Source organism: Macaca mulatta, chromosome 15, assembly GCF_049350105.2.
Source record: "Macaca mulatta isolate MMU2019108-1 chromosome 15, T2T-MMU8v2.0, whole genome shotgun sequence".
Taxonomy (NCBI): Eukaryota; Metazoa; Chordata; class Mammalia; order Primates; family Cercopithecidae; genus Macaca; species Macaca mulatta.
Genome location: NC_133420.1, coordinates 6,609,574 through 6,620,368, shown reverse-complemented (window position 1 = coordinate 6,620,368; position 10,795 = coordinate 6,609,574). Strand labels below are relative to the sequence as shown.

General features: G+C 49.7%; 1 long non-coding RNA gene across 1 annotated transcript; it reads left to right on the top strand.

Moving 5' to 3' along the window:
- Positions 1-100: 100 nt before the first annotated feature.
- Positions 101-3,741, top strand: LOC144334961 (uncharacterized). The gene is made up of 2 exons (XR_013405304.1): positions 101-197; positions 1,942-3,741. It is a non-coding gene; the product is annotated as an uncharacterized LOC144334961 (long non-coding RNA).
- The last annotated feature ends 7,054 nt before the right edge of the window (positions 3,742-10,795 follow it).

Sequence of the window (10,795 nt, the reverse complement as noted above, 5' to 3'; positions counted from 1 at the left end):
CAGCCTAAGTGACAAAACAAGACCCTCTGACTCAAAAAAAAAAAGAAAAAGGAGAAAAATATTTTTGTTAGAGCAAAACAGGCTAACCTTTTTTTCTTTTCTTTTCTTTTTTTTTTTTTTTTTTTTGAGACAGAGTCTCGCTCTGTTGCCCGGACCGGAGTGCAGTGGCATGATCTCGCTCTGTTGCTGGGGCTGGAGTGCAGTGGCTCACTGCAAGCTCCGCTTCCCAGGTTCACACCATTCTCCTGCCTCAGCCTCCCGAGTAGCTGGGACTACAGGCACCCACCACCACGCCCGGCTAATTTTTTGTATTTTTAGTAGAGACGGGGTTTCACCATGTTAGTCTTGATCTCCTGACCTCGTGATCTGCCCGCCTCGGCCTCCCAAAGTGCTGGGATTACAGGCATGAGCCACCGCACCTGGCCCTTTTTTTCATCTTTAATGTTGAGACCAAGTTACAGCATCATTAGACATGATGAAGGTAGAGGGAAGGTGCTCAGAAGTCTCCTACAAGCATAGCACCAGCTCAGGCACAGCTCCAGTAACTCCAGGGCCCAGTCTTCTGGGGAGGAGTTGGATGGGCACATACCTTGAGGGGCTCCTGCCTGCCCACGGAAAGCACAAGAGGAGAACTCATCCTGTTTGCCCTGCTGTTCCCCTCTTGTTCCCAGACACATCCTGAGGGTCCCACCAAGTGGACATTGGCTTATGATACAAGCAACAGGATGAGGCCCCTGGACTTCCTGTTGCAACCTCACTAGCAAAATAGGGCAGTAACAGCAACGGCACCCCCCCCAAAGATGTCCACATCTTAATTCCTGGAACCTGTGAATGTGTGACCTTACCTGGTGTCTTAGTTCATTTGTGCCACTATAACAAAATGCCACAGACTGGGTGATTTATAAACAATATAAATTTGTTTCTCATGGTTCTGAAGGCTGGGAAGTCCAAGATCAAGGCACTGGCAGGTCCTGTGTCTGGTGAGGGCACCTCGTTGCTGTTTCCTCTGGAGGGAAGAATGCTGTGTCCTCACAAGGTGGGATGAACAGAGTGGCAAGAAAAAGCCAAACTCCACAGGAAGCCTCTTTTATAAGAGGAGCCCTAGTGACCTAGTCCTAAATGGCCCTACCTCTTCTGTCACCACAGTGGGTACCAAGTTTGTTGTTAGTTACCTAAATAACAGAGGAGCTCTCTAAAAAGATATTTATTCAGGAAGAGGGCCTTGCAACGGGAACACGCATATTACAGTAACTGTGCATGTTCAAGGACAGGTTTTTTTTTGTTTTTTTTGTTTGTTTGAGACGGAGTCTCGCTCTGTTGCCTAGGCTGGAGTGCAGTGGCCGGATCTCAGCTCACTGCAGGCTCTGCCTCCCGGGTTTACGCCATTCTCCTGCCTCAGCCTTCCGAGTAGCTGGGACTACAGGCGCCTGCCACCTCGCCCGGCTGGTTTTTTGTATTTTTAGTAGAGACGGGGTTTCACCGTGTTAGCCAGGATGATCTCGATCTCCTGACCTTGTGATCTGCCCGTCTCGGCCTCCCAAAGTGCTGGGATTACAGGCGTGAGCCACTGCGCCCAGCCGGAAGACAAAGGTTTTAAAGGAAAAAAGGAGGATGACATAATCATTTTGAAATGATTACCCTTGACTGCAAAGATTAATCGCAAGGGCGACACCAGTCCAAGTTTGGAAGGTAGCTGCTGGGCAGGTATCCTTGCAGAAGTATTTTCTTGTGTAAGATTTCAATGACCTTGGCCAGGCGTGGTGGCTCACACCTATAATCCTAGTACTTTGGGAGGCTCAGGTGGGCTGATCACTTGAGGTCAGGAGTTCAAGACCAGCCTGACTAACATGGTGAAACCCTGTCTTCACTAACAACACAAAAATTAGCCAGGCATGGTGATGGGCACACCTGTAATCCCAGCTACTTGGGAGGCTGAGGCAGGAGAATCGCTTGAACCCGGGAGGCAGAGGTTGCAGTGAGCCGAGATTGTACCACTGCACTCCAGCCTGGGCGACAGAGCAAGACTTGGGCTCAAAAAAAAAAAAAAAAAAAAAATACAATGACCTTTGTGCAAGGTTGTGGTTTTTGCAGTCTTTTGTGATAGTTTTTGTTATCGGGCATACAGACCCTCTCTTCGTGGCCTTCCCTAGCTGTATTTGTTAGGGTTTTCTCAACATTGGTCACTCTGCTTTGATTCTGACAACTTTCAGTTTCAACATGAATTTTGGAGGGGATGACATCTTTTAAATCATCGTACCTGGTAAAAGGGACTTTGGAGATGGGATTAAGTGAAGGGCCTTGAGAAGGGGGTTTGTCCTGCATTATCCAGGTAGGTCCCATGTAATCATGATCATCAGAGTGAGGCAGGAGCTTCACAGTTGGACAGAAGATGTGACCACAGAAGCAGGGGTCAGAGGAGAGAAGATGCTGGCTTTGAAGGCAGAGGGTGGGGCCACAAGCCAAGGAATGTGGAGACCCCTAGAAGCTGGAAAAGGCAGAGACCGATTCCCCCCTACCCTAAAGCCTCCAGAAGGAGCCAGCCCTGCCAACACCTTGACTTTATCAGAGAGATAATTTAGACTTCTGACCTCAGAACTGTAAGAGAATAAATGCTTGTGTTTCAGCCACTGAATTTGTGGTAATTTGCCACAGCAGCTGCAGGAAACGTATACACGTGGTGACTAATTACTGAGTTCCTTCCCCAAACACACTCAGGAGCATGTAACCACCCCAGCCTCCTAGTGGAAGCACAGGTCCTGCAGAGAGGCCATGCCTGTGCACCCTAGGAGCCAAGGCCACCCTCCTGCATAGGGCACCAACCCTGCACCTGCGCACTCCAGCCTCCACATGGCCCTTGGTCAGGGCTGGGTACACCAGTGAATATTTCAAAGTAAAACGTCCCTTACTGTGGTAATTCTCAGCATTTTTTTTTTCTGGAAAGATAGAATATGTTCATGTGTGACATGGGCCCATGGGGGTGTTTGGGATAGTTGCCATACCCAGCACACCAAGAAGGTTGATACTGAGAACTGGGACAGAAAAAAAATACCATCTTTACCATCACTGGCCGTTAATCAAAATTTAACATTTTCCTGAATTATGAATCTAGGCAACCAACTGCTGCAGCAGCATCAGCAGTGTCTGGGACTCCACCTCCTACAGAAGTCATGGATGTCTCACATCACATCACCATTGCTGCAGATGCCACAGAATACCATTCTGCTCATCATCGCTTCAAAATTACCATAACTCCTAGACCAGCTGCTCGATTACATTATTTAATGCATTCGTAAAGAAGCACATGCAGTGCTGTACCACCATTTAAAATTTGCAATGAAAGTCTTTTAATTTCATTTTTAATCTTTATAGGCATTAAAAGCATTATCTGAATCTCAAAGAAAAGTCCAAGACCTGATGGTTTCCTGATGAATTCTACCAAACATGTAAAGAAGAACTAATACCAGCCTTTCTCAAACATTTCCAAAAAACTGAAGATAAGGGGACACTTCCTAACTCATTCTGTGAGGCCCACTTTACGCTGGTACCAAAGCCAGACATATACACCACAAGAAAAGAAAACTATAGACCAATATTCCTTGTGAACGCTGATGCAAAAAACCTCAACAAAGTACTGGCAAACTTCAGCAGCATATTAAAAGGGTTATACACTATGACCAAGGGGATTTATTCCTGGAATTCAAGGATGGCTTAGCATACAAAAAAATAAAAATAAAAAATCAATGTAATACACTATACTAACAGAATGAAGGAAAAAACTACATGATCATCTCAATGCAGAAAAAGCATTTGACAAAACTCAACACCCTTTCATGATAAAACCACTGAACAGATTAGGAATAGAAGGAAACTTCCTCAACATAATAAAAGCCATTTATGCAAAGCCCACATCTAACACTGCTCAGTGATGAAAGGCTGATAACTTTTCCTGTAAAATCAGGAATAAGAGGCCGGGTGCAGTGGCTCATGCCTGTAATCCCAGCACTTTGAGGCTGAGGTGTGCAGATCACCTGAGGTTGGGAGTTCAAGACCAGCCTGAGCAACATGGAGAAACCATGTCTCTACTAAAAATAGAAAACTAGCCAGGCATGGTGGCACACACCTGTAATCCCAGCTACTCGGGAGGCTGAGACAGGAGAATCACTTGAACCCAGGAGGCAGAGGTTGTGGTGAGCCGAGATCACACCATTGCACTCCAGCCTGGGCAACAAGAACAAAACTCCATCTCAAAAAAAATTAAAATCAGGAATAAGGCAAAATATCCACTTTTGCCCCTTCCATGAAGATCTAGCCAGAGCAATTAGGCAAGAAAAGTAAAAGGCATCCAAATGGAAAAGGGAGAAGTAAAATTATGAATATTTTTAGATTATATGATCCTATATGAAGAAAATCCTAAAGATTCCACAAAAGATCTGTTAGAACTAATTAATGAATTCAGCAAAGCAGTAGGATACAAAGAACAATCTGAAAAGGAAATTATGAAAACAGTTCCACATACAATAGCATAAAAACAATAAAACAAGAATTAAGGAGGTGAAAGACTGGTACAACGAAAGCTACAAAACACTGCTGAAAAAAAGAAGACAGATAAATGGAGAGACATTTTGTGTTCATGGGCTGGAAGACTTAATATGGTTAAGATGTCAGTACTACCTGAAGCAATCTACAGATCTAATGCAATCCCTATAAAAATCCCAATGACATTTTTTGCAGAAAGAGAAAAGCATCTTAAAATTCATTTGGAATCTCAAGGGACCCTGACTAGCCAAAACAGTCTGAAAAAGAACAAAGTTTAAGGACTTTTACTTCCTGATCTCAAAACTTTCTACACAGCTATAGTAAGCAATGTGGCACTGGCATAAAGACAGACATACAAACCAATGGAATAGAATAGCGAGCCCAGAAACAAACCCTTGCATACATGGCCAAATGATTTTTAATAAGGGTGCCAAGACCATTCAGTGGGGAAAGGACAGTCTTTTTCAGCAAATGGTGCTGGGAATAGCAGATATCCACACGCAGAAAAATAAAGTTTGGCCCTTACCACAGATAGAAAGATTCAAAATGGATCCAAGACCTAAATGTAAGATCCAAAACTATAAAATTCTAAGAAGAAAATACAGGGCAAAGCCAGGCACAGTGGCTCACACCTGTAATGCCAGCACTTTGGGAGGCTGAGAAAGGAGGACCCCCCCCGACCCTGAGGCCGGGTGCAGTGGTTCACGCCTGTAACCCCAGCACTTTGGGAGGCCGAGGCAGGTGGATCACAAGCAAGAGATCAAGACCATCCTGGCCAAAGTGGTGAAACCCTGTCTCTACCAAAACGACAAAAATTAGCTGGGCATGGTAGTGTGCGCTGTAGTCCCAGCTACTCAGGAGGCTGAGGCAGGAGAACTGCTTAAACCCAGGAGGGAGAAGTTGCAGCGAGCCGAGATTGCACCACTGCACTCCAGCTTGGCAACAGCAAGACTCCATCTCGAAAAATAAGAAAGAAGAACCTCTTGAGCCCAGGAGTTTGAATCCTACCTGGGCAACAGAGAGAGAGAGCCCGGCTCTACAATAAATTTAAAAATTAGCCAGGTGTGGTGGTGCACACCTGTAGTCCCAGCTAATCAGGAGGCTGAGGTGAGAGGATCACTTGAGTCCAGGAGTTTGTGGCTGCAGAGAGCCGTGATTGCACCACTGCACTCCAGCCTGGATGACAGAGTAAGACCCTGTAGCAAAAAAATATACATATATGTATATATGTGGCAAAAGCTTCGTAACACTGAATTTGGCAATGATTTCTTGGATATGACATCAAAGGCACAGGCAACAAAAGAAAAGATAAATTGGACATCAAGAAAATTAAAACATTACTTGCATTAAAAGACACTGTCAGCAGAGGCTGGGCGTGGTGGCTCATGCCTGTAATCCTAGCACTTTGGGAGGCCGAGGCTGGTGGATCACTTGACCTCAGGAGTTGGAGACCAGCCTGGGCAACACGGTGAAACCCTGTCTCTACAAAAGACACAAAAATTAGCCGGGCATGGTGGCTCATTCCTGTATTCCCAGCTGCTGGCAGGGCTGAGGCAAGAGGATTGCTTGAGCCCAGGAGGCAGAGGTTGCAGTGAGCCAAGACTGTGCTACTGCACTCCAGCCTGGGTGACAGAGTGAGACTGTCTCAAAAAAAAAAAACAAAAAACAAAAAACTCAGCAGAGTACAAAGACAGCCTACAAAATGGGAGAAAATCTTTGCAAATATTGTATCTTAAAAGGGATTAATATCCAGAAAACATGTGGAGAACTCCTAATACTCAAAAATAGAAAACCAAACAACGTGGTTAAAAAATGAGCAACAGGCTTGAATAGACGCTTCTCCAAAAAAGATACACAGATGGCCAAGAAGCACATGAAAAGATGCTCAACATCACTAGTCAGTAGGAAAACGTAAACCAAAACCCATGAGAGACCCCCTCCCAGCCACTAGAATGGCTGCTACCAAAAAACGAGAAAATAGCAAGTACCGGGGAGGATGTGGAGAAACGAGAAGCCCTGTGCACCGTTGCTGAGAATGTAAAATGGTGCAGCCACTGCGAAAACCAGCATGTAAGTTCCTCAGACAATTAAACAGAATGACCATGGAACCCTGTAATTGAAAGCAGGGGGCCGGGCGCGGTGGCTCAAGCCTGTAATCCCAGCACTTTGGGAGGCCGAGACGGGCGGATCACGAGGTCAGGAGATCGAGACCATCCTGGCTAACCCGGTGAAACCCCGTCTCTACTAAAAAATACAAAAAACTAGCCGGGCGAGGTGGCGGGCGCCTGTAGTCCCAGCTACCCGGGAGGCTGAGGCAGGAGAATGGCGGGAACCCGGGAGGCGGAGCTTGCAGTGAGCTGAGATCCGGCCACTGCACTCCAGCCTGGGCGACAGAGCGAGACTCCGTCTCAAAAAAAAAAAAAAAAAAAAAAAAAAGAAAGCAGGGTCTCCAAGGGGTGTTTGGACACCCCTGTTCATGGCACCTTATTCCACTTGGGTGGCAACAGCTGAAGTGTCTGTGGACAGATGATGGACAAGGAAAATGTGGCCTCGCCACACAAGAAAATACTACTCAGCCCTAAAAAGGAAGAAAACTTGGACCCACACTACAATACGGATGAGCCTTGAGAACATTATGCAGAGTGAAATGAGCCAGTCACGAAAGGACACATCCTGTGGTTCCGCTTATTGACAGTCCCCAGAGTCATCAGGTTCATAGAGACAAGAAGGTGAAAGGTGGCTGCCGGGCTGGGGAAGGGACGGAAGTGAGTGTTTCATGGGGACAGAGTGGGCAAATGGAAAGTTCTGTGGATGGAGGGAAGTGACGGTCCTGCGTTGCAGTGACTGCTTAGTGCCACTGACCTGCGCACCTGCAATGGTCAATCTCTGCCCTCCAGCGGGTGCCCCGTGGTGCCAGGCCCCCCTCATCTTGAGGTGCACAGCGCAGCAACTTCTCACCAGGTTGGGATCCGCTGAGGGTTGGAGCCTCAGCTCAGGGCAGGGCCCTGCACCTGCCCCCAACACACCATACACACCTCCCCCACTCTGTTCCCCATGGGCCCCCTCCTCGCTCCACCCGTGCCGTCTGGCCCCTTCTCCCCTAGGTTCTGCACCACCCCCCGAGAAAAATAGAGTGGTTGTGGTGGGCCCACTTGCAGTCCCAGCTCCTGGGGAAATGGCAAGGGCTGCTGGAACCCAGGAAATCCCAGCTTATTGGGCATCTTGAACCTACCAAAACACACCCTCAGCAGAAAATGAGAGCAGGAAGGACATTGGCAGAGCCCCTGTGGACTCTTCCACGGGAGGGAGGACTCTCATGCTAACTTGCAAGAAGGCGTCCCGGAAGCTCCCAGTCCAGGAATGACGTGGGAAGGGTAGTTCGGAGGCAGATTTCTGACCCCTCTGGCCTCCATCAGAGCCAACGCAAAAACTCCACCTGTTAAATAAAAACGGACTGAGGCCGTGGTGCACTCCTGTAATCCCAGCCCTTTGGGAGGCCGAGGTGGGAGGATCGCTTGAACCCAGGAGCTCAAGACCAGCCTGGGCAACATAGCAAGACCCCACCTCCACAAAAAAAGTAGCCGGGTGTGGTGGCATGTGCCCATGGTCCCAGCTACCCAGGAGGCCGAGGCGGGAGGATTGCTTTGGCCCACTGGATTGTTCTGCCAGGAGGGGGTAGTTTACAGCCTGTGAGCCACAGCAGTGAGCACTGCGAGCAAGAACAATGGGGGCTGGGGTTGGGGTGGGCTCCACGAGCGCTGAAAGCTGAGCTATCACCTGGGAGGTGCCCCTGCGGCTGCCGAGTTTCTCTCTGGATGCGCACCATATCTATGAACCCTAAGGATGGATCCCCACTTCGCTGGGAGCCTTGGAGGCTGGGGGCACCATCCCCAGTCCCTCGGGGCAGGCTCAGATCCTGGCACACTGACATTGCCAGCCACTCCTGGGCACTTGCTGTGTGCCGAGTCAGGACTGGGAGCTGCACCCAGGCCCCACGATGTCCCCTAGTTTGCAAATGTGGAAACTTGAGTCTCAGAGACTCAGGGACATTGGCCTCTGTGAATCTCAGGGCTGCTTCTCCTGAGGCCTGAACCAGTCCTGGCACTGTCTGCTGGGTTTTGGGCCCAGCCCTGGAAGGACCCAGCAGGGGTGCTCACAGACCTCCCATCCCACGGCTAACCCACCGCTGGGGAGAAAACCTGTGGACGCTTCCACTGAAAAATGTCGCTCTCTACAAGTATGCAAGAGAATCGGACCGTCTCCCATCAGACCTGGACACCCACCCAACACCACAGCCCCTAACACTCCCACCAGGCCGCTCCAGGCTGGCACAGGTGGTGCCCAGGCAGGCACACTTAAAGCAGGGCTTCCCGGCCTCACCACATCATCACTCCCCCAAGGAGGAAATGCTAATTTAATTAAGTGAATTAAATGCTAATTTAATTAAGTGAATTAAATTCAATTTCTCCCTTGTGAGAGAAATTAAATAGTAAGGAATGCAATTTTGCCAGGTACGGGTGAGCTTTGAACGGCCACGCCATGGAACAGCTAAGAGGTCTGTGCCACCCGAGACCTGGTGAACACCCAAGTTTCAGCCTCACACATGTTCCTTTCCCCAAGAGCGGCTGTGCTCTGTTCTCCCACGGGAGAAGCTGTCTGCTCTTGGTGCTCCCAGACACCTCCTGGGTTTGCCCGTCCTGCACTGGGCTCTGTCCTCTCTCACACTGCTCGGCCGGCCATCGGGCTCCTGGGACAGGCGAGCCCAGGACACCCCCGGGCCTCCCTCCACACAGGTGCTCTCTGAGGCCACCTCGGGCTCCCCGGCTCTAGCCCTGCTCCCCTACCCTGCTTGCCTGTCCTCATGCTGCGTGGATCATCCCCCCGTGTTTCATGATTTCTGGTGGTCAGCGACCTGAGAAGTGGGGCGAGTAGGCGCTGTTTCCTTATGCGTCAGGAATCTGGGGGCCTTGCAGGGAGGTGCCATCACCCTCACCAGCCCCAGGTTCCCACCTCCATGGGGGGAAGTAGAGGGACGAATGGGACACCCTCGTGTGGATTGTGGCACATGGACCCAGTCCCTGTCACCCTCATCCAACACAGTCAGGTGCCAGCCCTTTCTGGAACCCTGGCCTCTGGTCACCCCACCCTCCTGGGTGACCTGATCCCCAAGCATTTCAGACCCAGCTGCTGGGGAAGGCAAAATGCACCATCACGCACACATCCCCTCCCCTCCTTCATAACCCTAACCCTAACCGCACACCTGCCTCCTGGGGCTCTTCCCCCTGAGCCTGCCTGCCTCCCTTTTGCTCCCGTGCCCCCAGCTCACCTCCCACTCTGGGTGGTGACCCAGGTGAGGCCTTCTGGCCCTCACAGCCTCTGGGCGGCCCCAGGCCAGCCCTGCAGATGCCCCTAGGCATGGACGGAGAAGTGGGCAGTGATGAGAGAGGAAACCCTGGCCTGGCTGAGCTCTGCGCCCTTTGCCTTCTCAGTGGCCCCAGGATGGCCCAGCTGGTAGCCCAGATATCCCCAGCGGGCCAGCCCATCAGACCTTCCCCTGGCAACAAGGTCACACAAGCTTGGTAAAGGTGGCAGTGTCCCGCCCTGGACCCAGGCCTTCCAAATCGGGCCCTGTTCCCCCTCAGGAGGGGCACAGGACTTTTCCCCACCTGGCCTCCAGCCTAGTTGGAAGTCAGGGCAGGGTGAGCCCATGCTCCTGGGCATCTGGCCTGCAGGCTGACACTTGCTCACCTCATCCTAAGGAGGTCTTTTCTTTCATTAATAATAATAATAATAATAATAATAATAATAGAGACAGGGTCTCATGTTGCACAGCCTGGTCTCGAACTCCTGGGCTCAAGCAATCCTGCCACCTTGGTCTCCCAAAGCACTGGGATTACAGGTGTGAGCCACCATGCCCAGCCTTTCTTTCTTTTTTTAATAATTTTTGTAAAGAGATAATTTCAACATATTACCATCTCCCCTAATGACAGTGGTTTGTTTTGTTTTGTTTTTTAGGTGTGTTTTTTTTTGTTGTTTTGTTTTGTTTTTTGAGTCTCCTTCTGTTGCCAGGCTGGAGTGCAGTGGCTCAATCTCGGCTCGCTGCAACCTCCACCTCCCAGGTTCAAGCGATTCTACTGTCTCAGCCTCCCAAGTAGCTGGGATTATAGGTGCCTGCCACCACGCCCAGCTAATGTTTATACTTTTAGGAGACAGTGTTTCATCATGTTGGCCAGGCTGGTGTTAAACTCCTGACCTCATG